The sequence below is a fragment of the Oryzias latipes genome, chromosome 11 (assembly GCF_053564925.1).
Source record: "Oryzias latipes strain Hd-rR chromosome 11, Olatipes_Hd-rR_3.1".
NCBI lineage: Eukaryota > Metazoa > Chordata > Actinopteri > Beloniformes > Adrianichthyidae > Oryzias > Oryzias latipes.
The window spans coordinates 1,991,926-2,006,519 of NC_136247.1; the positions used below are offsets into that span (position 1 = coordinate 1,991,926).

The following is a 14,594-nucleotide window of genomic DNA, read 5'->3' on the forward strand; positions in this document are numbered from 1 at the left end:
TCATGGCATTAGAACAATCGGTCTGACGACTTAGCTGTAATGCACAGTGGGCATCTTGTTGAACTTACCAAAACCTAACCTTAATTGTGAGAAAAAACCATGTCATGCCCTTCTTTGAAAGCTGTCTTTGAAAAGAAGCAGAAATGTGACAAGTGCCATATAGGACAGAAGCACTAAAGCTTTAGATGTGGACAAATGTTGTGAAACAGACAGTGCATTTAGAATAAATATTTGAGTCACAAAGAATTGTGGGGTTCATGAATTACCTGTTGATTCTTGCAAAGAAGGCGGCCATTTTTGTGACACCACAGTGAGTGTGTAGGAGTTGATAGAGGTTTCACCAGCAAATAGGGGTTTGGTGCCAGAAGATGTGTTTTCTAGGAGCCAGTTGAAGGCTGAACTAGAAAAGGGCTCTCCCCGTCAGGGAATCGAACCCTGGTCTTCCGCGTGACAGGCGGAGATACTGTCCACTATACTAACGAGGAACTGACACACTTGAACAAACATGTCGAAGATGGGTCACAGACGAGCTGGGATGCACACTTTCTTTCCTCAATGGATGAAGTAGCATGAAAACCCAATTCAAATGCAATCTCTCACAAACAGACTGTTTAGTCCATTTCAAATAAGAAATGACATGTCATCATTTACCAACAAGCACTATAATCAGAATGGTATTTTCCACACATGTTGTCTCTGTGGTGCAATAGGCTAGCGCATTCAGCTGTTAACCGAAAAGTTGGTGGTTCAAGCCCACCCAGAGGCGTTGATTACTCCTGTCCTTCCTTCAATACTAATCTAATGTTTACTTCTATCTGGTTAGCTAATTTACCCAGTACTTTCATCCCTCAGCTCATTGAACTTTCATAACTTCATATTCAAATCCAAATATTTCCCCAGACTCATGAAAATGCAAGAGTGGACACAAAGAGTGGGTGGGACAAGTGCTTTAGAACTTGAAAAGTACACAAAGCATGGGCCTCTTCTGTGCTGCTGCAACACACAGCCTGTTAATTTGGATGGACGCTCAAGCTTTCCCTAGGGCTGTAGGCTGAAGAACGTCCTGGTGCTGCAAACAGACATAGTTCCACTACATTGCAACTACTGAGTATCTTGGTTACTCCACAAGCAGAACACCTCAGTAGACGCCCTGCTTGACAATTCAGTTCAAAAAGAAAGGGCCTTTTTCTCAATTCAATCTTTGCCTTCTGACCAAACAAGCACTTGTTAGTTTCACACTTTCCAAAGCTGGTCCTGGAAGATGTCAGGATGGACGAGGAGTCCGACGCACTGCGCTATAGTTGCAGTCTCGTACTGGCACGTGTTTGAATGCAACTTCTGACATTCAGCCAGCAGTCATGCTTATGCTCAGCTGTCCTCAACAATGTAACAGTGCATTATATTTACTGTCAAGCAACATCACCAACAAACTTGGTTGATGTCAAGTCATTCAGACAAAACGGACCTGTTTCTCTTTGGAGACTGTTGTCGGATGTGCTGGAAATGACGGAAAGACTGATCAATCCTTTCTGATTGCCTTTATCAGAAAACTCTTTCTGAGGTTCTGTGTGGTTTGTTTTGTATTTGTTTATAAGAACTTCAATTATATGGAATTTTCAGTTTTAAAGTGAATGGAAAAGGACAAGATGGGATTTCCTGGTGGTGAGAATTGATCTCAACACCAAGGAAACAACTTCTTAGGTCTTTGTCAGACAAGTTACAAATTGTATTTGTCCTTATTCCGGGAGGATTAAGGGCTACCTGGCTGTCATTGGATGCTATTGAAAGAGATGTCAAGTCATTGCATTAGAACAATCGGTCTGACGACTTAGCTGTAATGCACAGTGGGCATCTTGTTGAACTAACCAGAACCTAACCTGAATTGTGAGAAAAAAACCATGTCATGCCCTTCTTTGAAAGCTGTCTTTGAAAAGAAGCAGAAATGTGACAAGTGCCATATAGGACAGAAGCACTAAAGCTTTAGATGTGGACAAATGTTGTGAAACAGACAGTGCATTTAGAATAAATATTTGAGTCACAAAGAATTGTGGGGTTCATGAATTACCTGTTGATTCTTGCAAAGAAGGCGGCCATTTTTGTGACACCACAGTGAGTGTGTAGGAGTTGATAGAGGTTTCACCAGCAAATAGGGGTTTGGTGCCAGAAGATGTGTTTTCTAGGAGCCAGTTGAAGGCTGAACTAGAAAAGGGCTCTCCCCGTCAGGGGTCGAACCCTGGTCTTCCGCGTGACAGGCGGAGATACTGTCCACTATACTAACGAGGAACTGACACACTTGAACAAACATGTCGAAGATGGGTCACAGACGAGCTGGGATGCACACTTTCTTTCCTCAATGGATGAAGTAGCATGAAAACCCAATTCAAATGCAATCTCTCACAAACAGACTGTTTAGTCCATTTCAAATAAGAAATGACATGTCATCATTTACCAACAAGCACTATAATCAGAATGGTATTTTCCACACATGTTGTCTCTGTGGTGCAATAGGCTAGCGCATTCAGCTGTTAACCGAAAAGTTGGTGGTTCAAGCCCACCCAGAGGCGTTGATTACTCCTGTCCTTCCTTCAATACTAATCTAATGTTTACTTCTATCTGGTTAGCTAATTTACCCAGTACTTTCATCCCTCAGCTCATGTAACTTTCTTAACTTCATATTCAAATCCAAATATTTCCCCAGACTCATGAAAATGCAAGAGTGGACACAAAGAGTGGCTGGGACAAGTGCTTTGGAACTTCAAAAGTACACAAAGCACGATCCTCTTCTGTGCTGCTGCAACACACAGCCTGTTAATTTGGATGGACGCTCAAGCTTTCCCTAGGGCTGTAGGCTGAAGAACGTCCTGGTGCTGCAAACAGACATAGTTCCACTACATTGCAACTACTGAGTATCTTGGTTACTCCACAAGCAGAACACCTCAGTAGACGCCCTGCTTGACAATTCAGTTCAAAAAGAAAGGGCCTTTTTCTCAATTCAATCTTTGCCTTCTGACCAAACAAGCACTTGTTAGTTTCACACTTTCCAAAGCTGGTCCTGGAAGATGTCAGGATGGACGAGGAGTCCGACGCACTGCGCTATAGTTGCAGTCTCGTACTGGCACGTGTTTGAATGCAACTTCTGACATTCAGCCAGCAGTCATGCTTATGCTCAGCTGTCCTCAACAATGTAACAGTGCATTATATTTACTGTCAAGCAACATCACCAACAAACTTGGTTGATGTCAAGTCATTCAGACAAAACGGACCTGTTTCTCTTTGGAGACTGTTGTCGGATGTGCTGGAAATGACGGAAAGACTGATCAATCCTTTCTGATTGCCTTTATCAGAAAACTCTTTCTGAGGTTCTGTGTGGTTTGTTTTGTATTTGTTTATAAGAACTTCAATTATATGGAATTTTCAGTTTTAAAGTGAATGGAAAAGGACAAGATGGGATTTCCTGGCGGTGAGAATTGATCTCATCACCAAGGAAACAACTTCTTAGGTCTTTGTCAGACAAGTTACAAATTGTATTTGTCTTTATTCCGGGAGGATTAAGGGCTACCTGGCTGTCATTGGATGCTATTGAAAGAGGTGTCAAGTCATTGCATTAGAACAATCGGTCTGACGACTTAGCTGTAGTGCACAGTGGGCATCTTGTTGAACTAACCAGAACCTAACCTTAATTGTGAGAAAACAATGTTAGTACTTTCATCCCTCAGCTCATGTAACTTTCTTAACTTCATATTCAAATCCAAATATTTCCCCAGACTCATGAAAATGCAAGAGTGGACACAAAGAGTGGGTGGGACAAGTGCTTTGGAACCTCAAAAGTACACAAAGCATGGGCCTCTTCTGTGCTGCTGCAACACACAGCCTGTTAATTTGGATGGACGCTCAAGCTTTCCCTAGGGCTGTAGGCTGAAGAACGTCCTGGCGCTGCCAACAGACATAGTTCCACTACATTGCAACTACTGAGTATCTTGGTTACTCCACAAGCAGAACACCTCAGTAGACGCCCTGCTTGACAATTCAGTTCAAAAAGAAAGGGCCTTTTTTCTCAATTCAATCTTTGCCTTCTGACCAAACAAGCACTTGTTAGTTTCACACTTTCCAAAGCTGGTCCTGGAAGATGTCAGGATGGACGAGGAGTCCGACGCACTGCGCTATAGTTGCAGTCTCGTACTGGCACGTGTTTGAATGCAACTTCTGACATTCAGCCAGCAGTCATGCTTATGCTCAGCTGTCCTCAACAATGTAACAGTGCATTATATTTACTGTCAAGCAACATCACCAACAAACTTGGTTGATGTCAAGTCATTCAGACAAAACGGACCTGTTTCTCTTTGGAGACTGTTGTCGGATGTGCTGGAAATGACGGAAAGACTGATCAATCCTTTCTGATTGCCTTTATCAGAAAACTCTTTCTGAGGTTCTGTGTGGTTTGTTTTGTATTTGTTTATAAGAACTTCAATTATATGGAATTTTCAGTTTTAAAGTGAATGGAAAAGGACAAGATGGGATTTCCTGGCGGTGAGAATTGATCTCATCACCAAGGAAACAACTTCTTAGGTCTTTGTCAGACAAGTTACAAATTGTATTTGTCCTTATTCCGGGAGTATTAAGGGCTACCTGGCTGTCATTGGATGCTATTGAAAGAGATGTCAAGTCATTGCATTAGAACAATCGGTCTGACGACTTAGCTGTAATGCACAGTGGGCATCTTGTTGAACTAACCAGAACCTAACCTGAATTGTGAGAAAAAACAATGTCATGCCCTTCTTTGAAAGCTGTCTTTGAAAAGAAGCAGAAATGTGACAAGTGCCATATAGGACAGAAGAACTAAAGCTTTAGATGTGGACAAATGTTGTGAAACAGACAGTGCATTTAGAATAAATATTTGAGTCACAAAGAATTGTGGGGTTCATGAATTACCTGTTGATTCTTGCAAAGAAGGCGGCCATTTTTGTGACACCACAGTGAGTGTGTAGGAGTTGATAGAGGTTTCACCAGCAAATAGGGGTTTGGTGCCAGAAGATGTGTTTTCTAGGAGCCAGTTGAAGGCTGAACTAGAAAAGGGCTCTCCCCGTCAGGGAATCGAACCCTGGTCTTCCGCGTGACAGGCGGAGATACTGTCCACTATACTAACGAGGAACTGACACACTTGAACAAACATGTCGAAGATGGGTCACAGACGAGCTGGGATGCACACTTTGTTTCCTCAATGGATGAAGTGGCATGAAAAACCAATTCAAATGCAATCTCTCACAAACAGACTTTTTAGTCCATTTCAAATAAGAAATGACATGTCATCATTTACCAACAAGCACTGTAATCAGAATGGTATTTTCCACACATGTTGTCTCTGTGGCGCAATAGGCTAGCGCGTTCGGCTGTTAACCGAAAGGTTGGTGGTTCAAGCCCACCCAGAGGCGTTGATTACTCCTGTTCTTCCTTCAATGCTAGTCTCATGTTTAATTCTATCTGGTTAGCTAATTTACTCAGTACTTTCATCCCTCAGCTCATGTAACTTTCTTAACTTCATATTCAAATCCAAATATTTCCCCAGACTCATGAAAATGCAAGAGTGGACACAAAGAGTGGGTGGGACAAGTGCTTTGGAACTTCAAAAGTACACAAAGCATGGTCCTCTTCTGTGCTGCTGCAACACACAGCCTGTTTATTTGGATGGACGCTCAAGCTTTCCCTAGGGCTGTAGGCTGAAGAACGTCCTGGCGCTGCCAACAGACATAGTTCCACTACATTGCAACTACTGAGTATCTTGGTTATTCCACAAGCAAAACACCTCAGTAGACGCCCTGCTTGACAATTCAGTTCAAAAAGAAAGGGCCTTTTTCTCAATTCAATCTTTGCCTTCTGAGCAAGCAAGCACTTGTTAGTTTCACACTTTCCAAAGCTGGTCCTGGAAGATGTCAGGATGGACGAGGAGTCCGACGCACTGCGCTATAGTTGCAGTCTCGTACTGGCACGTGTTTGAATGCAACTTCTGACATTCAGCCAGCAGTCATGCTTATGCTCAGTTGTCCTCAACAATGTAACAGTGCATTATATTTACTGTCAAGCAACATCACCAACAAACTTGGTTGATGTCAAGTCATTCAGACAAAACGGACCTGTTTCTCTTTGGAGACTGTTGTCGGATGTGCTGGAAATGACGGAAAGACTGATCAATCCTTTCTGATTGCCTTAATCAGAAAACTCTTTCTGAGGTTCTGTGTGGTTTGTTTTGTATTTGTTTATAAGAACTTCAATTATATGGAATTTTCAGTTTTAAAGTGAATGGAAAAGGACAAGATGGGATTTCCTGGCGGTGAGAATTGATCTCATCACCAAGGAAACAACTTCTTAGGTCTTTGTCAGACAAGTTACAAATTGTATTTGTCCTTATTCCGGGAGGATTAAGGGCTACCGGGCTGTCATTGGATGCTATTGAAAGAGGTGTCAAGTCATTGCATTAGAACAATCGGTCTGACGACTTAGCTGTAATGCACAGTGGGCATCTTGTTGAACTAACCAGAACCTAACCTGAATTGTGAGAAAAAACAATGTCATGCCCTTCTTTGAAAGCTGTCTTTGAAAAGAAGCAGAAATGTGACAAGTGCCATATAGGACAGAAGCACTAAAGCTTTAGATGTGGACAAATGTTGTGAAACAGACAGTGCATTTAGAATAAATATTTGAGTCACAAAGAATTGTGGGGTTCATGAATTACCTGTTGATTCTTGCAAAGAAGGCGGCCATTTTTGTGACACCACAGTGAGTGTGTAGGAGTTGATAGAGGTTTCACCAGCAAATAGGGGTTTGGTGTCAGAAGATGTGTTTTCTAGGAGCCAGTTGAAGGCTGAACTAGAAAAGGGCTCTCCCCGTCAGGGAATCGAACCCTGGTCTTCCGCGTGACAGGCGGAGATACTGTCCACTATACTAACGAGGAACTGACACACTTGAACAAACATGTCGAAGATGGGTCACAGACGAGCTGGGATGCACACTTTCTTTCCTCAATGGATGAAGTAGCATGAAAACCCAATTCAAATGCAATCTCTCACAAACAGACTGTTTAGTCCATTTCAAATAAGAAATGACATGTCATCATTTACCAACAAGCACTATAATCAGAATGGTATTTTGCACACATGTTGTCTCTGTGGCGCAATAGGCTACCGCGTTCGGCTGTTAACCGAAAGGTTGGTGGTTCAAGCCCACCCACAGGCGTTGATTACTCCTGTCCTTCCTTCAATACTAATCTAATGTTTACTTCTATCTGGTTAGCTAATTTACCCAGTACTTTTGTCCCTCAGCTCATTGAACTTTCTTAACTTCATATTCAAATCCAAACATTTCCCCAGACTCATGAAAATGCAAGAGTGGACACAAAGAGTGGGTGGGACAAGTGCTTTGGAACCTCAAAAGTACACAAAGCATGGGCCTCTTCTGTGCTCCTGCAACACACAGCCTGTTAATTTGGATGGACGCTCAAGCTTTCCCTAGGGCTGTAGGCTGAAGAACGTCCTGGCGCTGCCAACAGACATAGTTCCACTACATTGCAACTACTGAGTATCTTGGTTACTCCACAAGCAGAACACCTCAGTAGACGCCCTGCTTGACAATTCAGTTCAAAAAGAAAGGGCCTTTTTTCTCAATTCAATCTTTGCCTTCTGACCAAACAAGCACTTGTTAGTTTCACACTTTCCAAAGCTGGTCCTGGAAGATGTCAGGATGGACGAGGAGTCCGACGCACTGCGCTATAGTTGCAGTCTCGTACTGGCATGTGTTTGAATGCAACTTCTGACATTCAGCCAGCAGTCATGCTTATGCTCAGCTGTCCTCAACAATGTAACAGTGCATTATATTTACTGTCAAGCAACATCACCAACAAACTTGGTTGATGTCAAGTCATTCAGACAAAACGGACCTGTTTCTCTTTGGAGACTGTTGTCGGATGTGCTGGAAATGACGGAAAGACTGATCCATCCTTTCTGATTGCCTTTATCAGAAAACTCTTTCTGAGGTTCTGTGTGGTTTGTTTTGTATTTGTTTATAAGAACTTCAATTATATGGAATTTTCAGTTTTAAAGTGAATGGAAAAGGACAAGATGGGATTTCCTGGCGGTGAGAATTGATCTCATCACCAAGGAAACAACTTCTTAGGTCTTTGTCAGACAAGTTACAAATTGTATTTGTCCTTATTCCGGGAGGATTAAGGGCTACCTGGCTGTCATTGGATGCTATTGAAAGAGGTGTCAAGTCATTGCATTAGAACAATCGGTCTGACGACTTAGCTGTAATGCACAGTGGGCATCTTGTTGAACTTACCAAAACCTAACCTTAATTGTGAGAAAAAACAATGTCATGCCCTTCTTTGAAAGCTGTCTTTGAAAAGAAGCAGAAATGTGACAAGTGCCATATAGGACAGAAGCACTAAAGCTTTAGATGTGGACAAATGTTGTGAAACAGACAGTGCATTTAGAATAAATATTTGAGTCACAAAGAATTGTGGGGTTCATGAATTACCTGTTGATTCTTGCAAAGAAGGCGGCCATTTTTGTGACACCACAGTGAGTGTGTAGGAGTTGATAGAGGTTTCACCAGCAAATAGGGGTTTGGTGCCAGAAGATGTGTTTTCTAGGAGCCAGTTGAAGGCTGAACTAGAAAAGGGCTCTCCCCGTCAGGGAATCGAACCCTGGTCTTCCGCGTGACAGGCGGAGATACTGTCCACTATACTAACGAGGAACTGACACACTTGAACAAACATGTCGAAGATGGGTCACAGACGAGCTGGGATGCACACTTTCTTTCCTCAATGGATGAAGTAGCATGAAAACCCAATTCAAATGCAATCTCTCACAAACAGACTGTTTAGTCCATTTCAAATAAGAAATGACATGTCATCATTTACCAACAAGCACTATAATCAGAATGGTATTTTCCACACATGTTGTCTCTGTGGTGCAATAGGCTAGCGCATTCAGCTGTTAACCGAAAAGTTGGTGGTTCAAGCCCACCCACAGGCGTTGATTACTCCTGTCCTTCCTTCAATACTAATCTAATGTTTACTTCTATCTGGTTAGCTAATTTACCCAGTACTTTCATCCCTCAGCTCATTGAACTTTCATAACTTCATATTCAAATCCAAATATTTCCCCAGACTCATGAAAATGCAAGAGTGGACACAAAGAGTGGGTGGGACAAGTGCTTTGGAACCTCAAAAGTACACAAAGCATGGGCCTCTTCTGTGCTCCTGCAACACACAGCCTGTTAATTTGGATGGACGCTCAAGCTTTCCCTAGGGCTGTAGGCTGAAGAACGTCCTGGCGCTGCCAACAGACATAGTTCCACTACATTGCAACTACTGAGTATCTTGGTTACTCCACAAGCAGAACACCTCAGTAGACGCCCTGCTTGACAATTCAGTTCAAAAAGAAAGGGCCTTTTTTCTCAATTCAATCTTTGCCTTCTGACCAAACAAGCACTTGTTAGTTTCACACTTTCCAAAGCTGGTCCTGGAAGATGTCAGGATGGACGAGGAGTCCGACGCACTGCGCTATAGTTGCAGTCTCGTACTGGCACGTGTTTGAATGCAACTTCTGACATTCAGCCAGCAGTCATGCTTATGCTCAGCTGTCCTCAACAATGTAACAGTGCATTATATTTACTGTCAAGCAACATCACCAACAAACTTGGTTGATGTCAAGTCATTCAGACAAAACGGACCTGTTTCTCTTTGGAGACTGTTGTCGGATGTGCTGGAAATGACGGAAAGACTGATCCATCCTTTCTGATTGCCTTTATCAGAAAACTCTTTCTGAGGTTCTGTGTGGTTTGTTTTGTATTTGTTTATAAGAACTTCAATTATATGGAATTTTCAGTTTTAAAGTGAATGGAAAAGGACAAGATGGGATTTCCTGGCGGTGAGAATTGATCTCATCACCAAGGAAACAACTTCTTAGGTCTTTGTCAGACAAGTTACAAATTGTATTTGTCCTTATTCCGGGAGGATTAAGGGCTACCTGGCTGTCATTGGATGCTATTGAAAGAGGTGTCAAGTCATTGCATTAGAACAATCGGTCTGACGACTTAGCTGTAATGCACAGTGGGCATCTTGTTGAACTTACCAAAACCTAACCTTAATTGTGAGAAAAAACAATGTCATGCCCTTCTTTGAAAGCTGTCTTTGAAAAGAAGCATAAATGTGACAAGTGCCATATAGGACAGAAGCACTAAAGCTTTAGATGTGGACAAATGTTGTGAAACAGACAGTGCATTTAGAATAAATATTTGAGTCACAAAGAATTGTGGGGTTCATGAATTACCTGTTGATTCTTGCAAAGAAGGCGGCCATTTTTGTGACACCACAGTGAGTGTGTAGGAGTTGATAGAGGTTTCACCAGCAAATAGGGGTTTGGTGCCAGAAGATGTGTTTTCTAGGAGCCAGTTGAAGGCTGAACTAGAAAAGGGCTCTCCCCGTCAGGGAATCGAACCCTGGTCTTCCGTGTGACAGGCGGAGATACTGTCCACTATACTAACGAGGAACTGACACACTTGAACAAACATGTCGAAGATGGGTCACAGACGAGCTGGGATGCACACTTTCTTTCCTCAATGGATGAAGTAGCATGAAAACCCAATTCAAATGCAATCTCTCACAAACAGACTGTTTAGTCCATTTCAAATAAGAAATGACATGTCATCATTTACCAACAAGCACTATAATCAGAATGGTATTTTCCACACATGTTGTCTCTGTGGTGCAATAGGCTAGCGCATTCAGCTGTTAACCGAAAAGTTGGTGGTTCAAGCCCACCCACAGGCGTTGATTACTCCTGTCCTTCCTTCAATACTAATCTAATGTTTACTTCTATCTGGTTAGCTAATTTACCCAGTACTTTCATCCCTCAGCTCATTGAACTTTCATAACTTCATATTCAAATCCAAATATTTCCCCAGACTCATGAAAATGCAAGAGTGGACACAAAGAGTGGGTGGGACAAGTGCTTTAGAACTTGAAAAGTACACAAAGCATGGGCCTCTTCTGTGCTGCTGCAACACACAGCCTGTTAATTTGGATGGACGCTCAAGCTTTCCCTAGGGCTGTAGGCTGAAGAACGTCCTGGTGCTGCAAACAGACATAGTTCCACTACATTGCAACTACTGAGTATCTTGGTTACTCCACAAGCAGAACACCTCAGTAGACGCCCTGCTTGACAATTCAGTTCAAAAAGAAAGGGCCTTTTTCTCAATTCAATCTTTGCCTTCTGACCAAACAAGCACTTGTTAGTTTCACACTTTCCAAAGCTGGTCCTGGAAGATGTCAGGATGGACGAGGAGTCCGACGCACTGCGCTATAGTTGCAGTCTCGTACTGGCACGTGTTTGAATGCAACTTCTGACATTCAGCCAGCAGTCATGCTTATGCTCAGCTGTCCTCAACAATGTAACAGTGCATTATATTTACTGTCAAGCAACATCACCAACAAACTTGGTTGATGTCAAGTCATTCAGACAAAACGGACCTGTTTCTCTTTGGAGACTGTTGTCGGATGTGCTGGAAATGACGGAAAGACTGATCAATCCTTTCTGATTGCCTTTATCAGAAAACTCTTTCTGAGGTTCTGTGTGGTTTGTTTTGTATTTGTTTATAAGAACTTCAATTATATGGAATTTTCAGTTTTAAAGTGAATGGAAAAGGACAAGATGGGATTTCCTGGCGGTGAGAATTGATCTCATCACCAAGGAAACAACTTCTTAGGTCTTTGTCAGACAAGTTACAAATTGTATTTGTCTTTATTCCGGGAGGATTAAGGGCTACCTGGCTGTCATTGGATGCTATTGAAAGAGGTGTCAAGTCATTGCATTAGAACAATCGGTCTGACGACTTAGCTGTAGTGCACAGTGGGCATCTTGTTGAACTAACCAGAACCTAACCTTAATTGTGAGAAAACAATGTTAGTACTTTCATCCCTCAGCTCATGTAACTTTCTTAACTTCATATTCAAATCCAAATATTTCCCCAGACTCATGAAAATGCAAGAGTGGACACAAAGAGTGGGTGGGACAAGTGCTTTGGAACCTCAAAAGTACACAAAGCATGGGCCTCTTCTGTGCTGCTGCAACACACAGCCTGTTAATTTGGATGGACGCTCAAGCTTTCCCTAGGGCTGTAGGCTGAAGAACGTCCTGGCGCTGCCAACAGACATAGTTCCACTACATTGCAACTACTGAGTATCTTGGTTACTCCACAAGCAGAACACCTCAGTAGACGCCCTGCTTGACAATTCAGTTCAAAAAGAAAGGGCCTTTTTTCTCAATTCAATCTTTGCCTTCTGACCAAACAAGCACTTGTTAGTTTCACACTTTCCAAAGCTGGTCCTGGAAGATGTCAGGATGGACGAGGAGTCCGACGCACTGCGCTATAGTTGCAGTCTCGTACTGGCACGTGTTTGAATGCAACTTCTGACATTCAGCCAGCAGTCATGCTTATGCTCAGCTGTCCTCAACAATGTAACAGTGCATTATATTTACTGTCAAGCAACATCACCAACAAACTTGGTTGATGTCAAGTCATTCAGACAAAACGGACCTGTTTCTCTTTGGAGACTGTTGTCGGATGTGCTGGAAATGACGGAAAGACTGATCAATCCTTTCTGATTGCCTTTATCAGAAAACTCTTTCTGAGGTTCTGTGTGGTTTGTTTTGTATTTGTTTATAAGAACTTCAATTATATGGAATTTTCAGTTTTTTTTTTTTTTTTTTTTTTTTTTTTTCTACCTTGTCCTGTCCAACAGCTGGGCAAACAGATGAGAGCTGAGGGCCTCTTGTGTTGGACATATTTTACTTTAACAAGAGGGGTTATTAATCTTCAGACAAACCAAAGGTATGTCTGAATAAACCCCTTTTGTAATTGAGGCCAAACTTTATTAATTTCAAACATGTTTGAAGATCTTTGGTGTTGGACCGGACGGAAAAGGAAAGAGGGGAAGAAGAGAGAGGGACGTTAGAAAGAGGGGGGGAAGGAGGGTGATAGTAGGAGGGGAAGGGGGATAAGACCATGAAGCAGCATAGAGCAACAAGTTTACTGGTTGTTAATCACCATGGTAAGGCTCAAATGCAGTACAAAAAGGGCGGAGCCTGTCCACACACACACCCAAGTGTCAAACACACCTGCTAGTTGCAAAAATGTCCATCTGTCGACATGTACACAAAACAGATAGTGCTCACACGCATACTTATGCCTTAAAACCAACTAGTGTGAAACATTTCAGTCATTCAGTCACGCAAGCCGCCAGTGCAAAGGTGAGCCAACACCCGTGCTCAGGTGAGTGCTCATGTTCTTCTAATATGGATGGTGGAATGTGTAAAGAAGGAAGGAGAGCGCCCAGCCATCCCCACCCCAAGACCCCCACCGCAGCAGCAGCGGCAGCCGGAATCCCCCCCACGCCACACGGAAACCGGCAGGGAACAACCGCCGCCCGGGCGACCAAGCCCGCCACCCAGGCCAGGGCCAGCAGGACCGCCGCAAGGCCCCCCAGAGCCAGAGAGCAGGGAGGCACAGAGGGAAAGAGAGGGCCGCCCCAGCCCAACCAGGAGAACAGCCCCCCCGCCGCGCCGGGAGAGCCCAACGCAGGGCCCCACCGGAGAGGGACGCCCACAGCCCCAGATGAGCACCCCACCACCACCCAGGAGTTCCGGGCATCCCCCCGCCCCAACCCCAGGTACGAGCCAGGACCCCCCAAGGGAGACCCGCCCCGCACTCCAGGCAGCCATCCGCCCGGCCCACGGTTGGTCCAGGGAGGAGCAAGGCAGGGGCCCGCCGCCCCCGCCCAGGAGGGGGGAACCCCGGGGAAAAAAGAGGGCCCACAAGGGGTGTTGTAAATATGGCCCGACCAGGCTCGGCCACAGTTGGAAGTTAGGCGGGGCCCAGCGCTCAGGAGCAAGGACCAGAACCCACCCCCCAGGGACACCAACACCCCCGGCTCAGATGTAATGTGAACCCCCCCACCGCGCGGAGAGAGCACCGCCGGGCCCAGGAAGCCGGCACCCCGGGGACACGGCCGCCGCTGCAAAGGGGCCCGTACCCCCCACCAGGGAAGAGGCAGGGGACAGATGGTCCTAGGTCCCACCTTCCTTGCAAAATGTGTGTGCGTATATGTGTGTTTAAGAGGGTGTGTGTGTGCATGTGTGTGTGTTTATGTTGGGATGTATATATTGAGGGGGGAGGGGTGTGTGTACTAAGGGGGGTGCAGTTAAAATTGGCGGGTAGGGCACTAAGGGGACATCTCCTGATTACTCACAGTGATGTCCCCTCACCCTCCCCACCAAGGGGCCCTAAATGTCTAAGGTGCGGTTAAAATTGGCGGGTAGGGTGCTAGGAGGACATCTGCTGCTTGCTGGCAGTGATGTCCAAGCACCCCCCCTACCAAGGGCCCTACATGTCTAAGGTGCAAATAAAACCGAAAGAGGGGGGGACCACTCCATACGGCAACCATAGGAGGGGGGGCCACTGCCTAGTAAACCCCCCCCCCCAAGGCTCATCGCAGGCTAATCCCCCCACCCCCTCACCCTATTATGAGGTTATATGAGGAA

The 14,594-nt window shown here is 44.3% G+C and overlaps 5 non-coding genes across 5 annotated transcripts; 1 reads left to right on the forward strand and 4 right to left on the reverse strand.

The window, feature by feature from the left end:
- Positions 1-413: 413 nt before the first annotated feature.
- On the reverse strand, positions 414-485 carry trnad-guc (transfer RNA aspartic acid (anticodon GUC)). Its single transcript has one exon. It is a non-coding gene; the product is annotated as a tRNA-Asp (tRNA).
- Positions 486-5,076: 4,591 nt separating this feature from the next.
- Positions 5,077-5,148, reverse strand: trnad-guc (transfer RNA aspartic acid (anticodon GUC)). Its single transcript has one exon. It is a non-coding gene; the product is annotated as a tRNA-Asp (tRNA).
- Positions 5,149-5,355: 207 nt separating this feature from the next.
- trnan-guu (transfer RNA asparagine (anticodon GUU)) lies at positions 5,356-5,429 on the forward strand. Its single transcript has one exon. It is a non-coding gene; the product is annotated as a tRNA-Asn (tRNA).
- Positions 5,430-6,874: 1,445 nt separating this feature from the next.
- Positions 6,875-6,946, reverse strand: trnad-guc (transfer RNA aspartic acid (anticodon GUC)). The gene has a single exon. It is a non-coding gene; the product is annotated as a tRNA-Asp (tRNA).
- Positions 6,947-8,673: 1,727 nt separating this feature from the next.
- Positions 8,674-8,745, reverse strand: trnad-guc (transfer RNA aspartic acid (anticodon GUC)). Its single transcript has one exon. It is a non-coding gene; the product is annotated as a tRNA-Asp (tRNA).
- Between the last annotated feature and the right edge of the window lie 5,849 nt (positions 8,746-14,594).